Consider the following 5,000-nt stretch of genomic DNA (forward strand, 5'->3'; position numbering starts at 1 on the left):
AACAAACACTTTTATTTGGAAGTTTTAAAACGTCTGCGAGAGGATGTGCGGAGGAAACGCAAGGAACGTTGGCGATCAGGTGACTGGTTCCTTCATCACGACAACGCCCCCGCACACACGGCCTTACGAGTGATTCACTATTTGGCCTCTCGGGGATGGACTGTCGTTCCCCACCCTCCATATTCACCAGACCTAGCCCCGTGCGACTTTTTCTCTTTCCGATAATGAAGAAAAGTCTAAAAGGGAAGCGTTTTGGTGATGTGGTGGCCGTACAAACAGCTTCGCAGAGGGCACCGGACGATATCAAAGTTGAATGGTTCCAGAGATGCTTCAAACAGTGGGAAAAAAGGAAAAAAGACTTGATAAGTGCATCGCATTTCATGGAGAGTACTTTGAAGGTGACTGAAGGAATTTTGTGCAAGAGTTAATAAATAAAGTTTTTATACGAAAAATCCGGTTTCTTTTGGGTCCCCCCTCGTATGCCACGAGGCCTGTCACACACCAATAGAATCCGTAGAAGAAGCTCACAATATCGCAATCCTTCAAAATTACGAGCTCTTGTGAGCTCGTAAAAAAGGCCTCTACGCGAAAAATGCGTAGCCACCCGATGACCCAAGGAGATGCCGTAGTGTTGTGATATGTGCTATTCGACTGCAGGTAAACTTCGTGGGCTACCCGCACAAGCAAAAGTAATGACACCAGCTACCGCGTGCACCGAGACGCCTGCTGCCCCGTAAAGCAAACGGACAAGAACGACAAAAGTGACAAAAGCCCTTCCCTCATGGTTTCCACTTGAGCGACGGCAGTCTGTTCAGCCCCATTATCCCATGCGTGTGCGCTTTTTTTTTTTGTATCCGACTAGTGTGCCACAACGCATAGGGTTAGAATGGAGGATTTAGGAGAAATAATAAGAAAACAGTTCTCTCGAATGAGAACTCTTGAATTGCTCTGCGCCAGCGAACACGCGCTCTTCTCAATCCCCCGTAGTCTTACTCAGCAGGAGGAGGTGTCAGAGCTTCGGATTCGGGCAGGGGAGGCCCTGGCCCCATCTGTCCGTCATAGGTGGTGGGATAAAAATCTGCCAGTAACTGACATGTGCCCTCACTGCGGCGCTGCACCGGACATTTGCGATGTGCGACGCTTGTGGACGTGCCCAGCGACGGCTTCTATTAGAAAACGGCTCCTCAGGGAGGTGGGCATGCGATGGAACCGCGAGTGTGACTATGTGAAGTGGGCTTTGAAAAATCAGTCCACCAGCAGCGTCTGCAACTACTTCGGTGAAACTGGCCTCCATTCCTTCTTTTAACTTTATATTTCCTACATTTCATTCCCCCTTCCTCAACTTATGCCTCATGGCACACTTCTCGAAAAAAAAAAAAAGTCGGTTATCCAGCGTTCCTCTCGTCATTTTATTTTTTCATTTATTTCGTTTGTTTCCTTCGCAGGCCTCTCGGATTCCTTTCGTTATGCGCATGTGAAAAGAACTCAATTTGCCCACTCGTAACAGGGTACCTACCGGTGCCATCTTCGTCTTCTGCTACACGAAACAAATTCCTGCAGCTTTGCGTTTCTCGCGCATTCACGGCAACTTTGGCCACGTACAGCCCCTTTCACACTTAGACGGAACGCGTGGTGACCGCGCTTTGCGAAGCGCTGCTGCGACAACTGGAGATAGTGGGTGGCACAAGGCGCATGCACGGATAAAGTAGCCGGCCGGGCTTATTGCACATGCGCCTTTACCGTCGGTTCTCGCGGGCTGTCGGCAGTGGCCCTTCGCGATGCTCGGCGGTCGCACGCTTCCAGTTTCCCTCTAAGTGTGAAAGCGGCTCTGCAGCTGGAGTCATAAGCCGTGAGGTAAAAGTGAAAAATAAACGGGAGGTGGATAATATATTAACGGCAGAAAAGTTTCAATGCTTCGACAATCTTCATAGTTGCTAATACAGACAGCGACCTTTTAAACACTGGCTACGCTTTAGAATTGCAGCAAATACCTTGACTGTGCGCCGTTGTAGCAACGGACAACGATTGTTAACTGGAAAAAACCGTTATATGTCGACACTACATTTTCACATTTGCTTTGGTCCTGCTGCTTTCTCTTCGGCTACGTGGCACTTCTTTCTTTGCATCGCTCGTGAGTTGCGTCGCATCGTTCAGGCGTCGCTCGTGTCTTTCACGCGCTTTGGTTCGACCTCACCGCCTGCCTGCAGCTGACCATTGCCTCGCTGGCAGCCATGGATCCGTCGCAGCCGTCGACGTCGCATTCGACTCCCAGGTCCCCTTCGCAGTCGGAGACTCAAGCCAGGCACAACTCGGAGGACGACAGGTCCGACTCCGATTTGTCAAGCAAAGACGTAAGCCCCGACTGTCTTCCGAAAATCATCGGCGATCGTAATGGACGCGGTGGCCCCCGGTGGTCGCCCCGCCTGCGTTTAGATTCACGCGACGCGCTTCAAAGGCCGTGTTCCACCTGTTTCTTTGAAGGCTGTGACGACACTTCAGTCGGCCCACACAAAGCAAATATCGCATTTATTTCAAGGACGGGAGCTGCTTTCACTGTCCAGTTCCGCTGAACGCAGTGTCCAACGTATTGCGGTGCACTCCGCGTTCCTCTGCCCCAGCATGCAACGCGTCTTAGTCAAAAGTGACAAGTCAACTGGGTTTGTACCTTAGCCGCGTAGCGGAGTGCTCGTGGTTTTGGTTTTATAGGCTTTAATGTCCGAGAGCGACTCATGTTATGAGGGAAGCCGTATTGGGAGGCTCCCTATAAATTCGACCTCCCTTTTTTTTGTCTAACGATCCATTTCCTATCCATCCGATTTAGTCCTCTGCAATTAGTCGCTGCTCCCATTGATGTAGGGCGTCAGAGATGTCACGCTGGTCGCGAATGAAACACCTCCATGGCGCCTCTTGAATAAACGCGTCCCACCCCCGTGTCACACTGGCTGACCACCGCCGACGCCCACGAATGACTGAGGACGACGTTCTGTTCCACCCGCCTGCCGAGCTTTATCGCCGCTCATCCAATCCCGTCAAAGAAGCGTCGTCGTCTCTACGACGAATTGACTCAGCGTTGTCCGTGGGACTCAGCTGGAATTGATGCGGCGGCAGGAGGCTGGCTGTAGCGGCAGCTCCGCGACACGACCGGCTGTGTCTGTGATTGGCCGTTTGAATTCACACCTGCTGTTGCTTTCGTGGCGTTCATATGTCACAGCCAAACGAAATTGGAAATGGAGTCGATCGTTACAGAATACGGCCCTCGGGGTTTCACGTGCGCTAACATCTCACAATATGCAGGCCTCTAGCATTTCGCCTCCCGGTCTAAATGCGACCGCAACGAGCGGGATTCGAACCCGCGTCTTTCGGGTCAGCAGCCGGGCACCGCAACCACTGAGCCGCCGCGGCAATTGCCGTGGAGCACTTACACCAGCCCTTAAGCTCTAAATCTGTGTAAGGAAAGGAGAAGCGTTGTCCTCTCCTTTCGAACCTCTTGAGGCTTCAAGGGCGCCGTAATGGCTCCGCTATTCGTCTCACGAGCAAACCCTGTATTCTGGCAAGGACGGCAGTTCGTTCGGCCTGACTATAGCGGACCATGATAAAGCAACCGTAGGATTTGCTTGAAGTGGAGCTATTTACTTTTTAGGTATAGAATTATATGCCGCATTTAACAGCTAAATTTTATTTTCTGTAGTGCGCTTGGTTCCGGTCATATCCTTTCCATTTCACGTGCTCTGATTTCAGCCTGCGCGTGAGCTACGGCTCGTTCTCTCGCTGAGAGGGGAAAAGCGGTTCCATCACTGGCCCATCGAACCTGGGGGAGCTCACCTGAATAGCATGGATAAGCCTATCGTCCTCCTTCGTAATCGACGATGTGGGCTGTGTACGCGCTACATGGCGTGCATGAATAGGGAGTACACGTTTAAAGAAATGCGTGCTACCTATTATTCTTCGAGTGAGCTCAGCACGCAAAAGTGTTGATGCGAAGTGCAGAGCCGTATACAGGGTGTGGGGTGAGCTAGGACTTTACACGAAATTTAAAGATAGGCTTTTTGAGTTCGACCTTTTTTCACTTCAGTGGTGCAACAGATCAAAATACAGCTAAGACGTGCCAAATAGCAGGCTGCTTAACCAATGCTGAATAGTTGATTCTTTAACCATTACTTTTAGGCTCCTTAATTATAAGAGGCCAATCTCATCGCAATTAATATCCATATCAGTTCTATAATTTTCAAAACGCGGTTACCCTGGGCACTGTGGCCACAGAAATTTTAGCGGCATCGCGCCAAAATACATGTGCTTGCGTGAAGTTTGCAGGAAAAGCAACCTTTCCAGTGCCCGTAACTTGTCGAAATAACCAGATTTTGTTGGGCCACAGCGCCGAGGGTAACCGATTTTAAAATTCTATAAACTGATATGGATGTCACTTACAGTGGGCTACATGCCTCTAAATAATTAAGGAGCCTAACGGTAATTTTTAGTAAAATAACTATTCAATATTAGTTAAACAACCAGATAGTTAGTACTTCCTGACTGTATTATGACGTGCTACACAAATGACAATATTATATCTAATTCAAAAAGCATATTTTTAAAAATCGTGTAAACTCTTATGTAGGTGAAACACCCTGCATCTGCCGTGAAGAGCGAGCGCAAAAAAAGGCCGCAAATCTTGTGTTATCCGCCCTATAGTGCATTTCTGCACTAAAAGGCGCAGGCCTTGGCGGTGGGCATCCAATGCCCTCCAAGTATTGTCGCGTCTCGACAGGCAAAGGTACGCACGCGGAGACATATTTCGATTAATTTTCGCAGAGGTCGTGAGCGCCAATTTCCTTGCACATAATGTCCGAATTTGGCGTCCGGTATCGGCGTACCCAACAATTCTGGACATTAGCATTTTTCTATGAGAGGCCGTGTATGAAAGTATTTTTTCATATAATGCACAATTTCACAATAATAATATACATATGTGCAGATCACAAGACGGAGTCTGGCATTTTTTTTTC

At 49.2% G+C, this 5,000-nt stretch overlaps 1 pseudogene; it reads left to right on the forward strand.

Annotated features, from left to right (window-relative positions):
* Window positions 1-2,114: 2,114 nt before the first annotated feature.
* The window catches only part of LOC149354250 (uncharacterized), a 3,886-nt pseudogene continuing 1,000 nt past the window's right edge, over window positions 2,115-5,000 (forward strand).

Source organism: Amblyomma mixtum, chromosome 3 (assembly GCF_055824585.1).
Source record: "Amblyomma mixtum isolate Tamu chromosome 3, ASM5582458v1, whole genome shotgun sequence".
Classification (NCBI taxonomy): Eukaryota; Metazoa; Arthropoda; class Arachnida; order Ixodida; family Ixodidae; genus Amblyomma; species Amblyomma mixtum.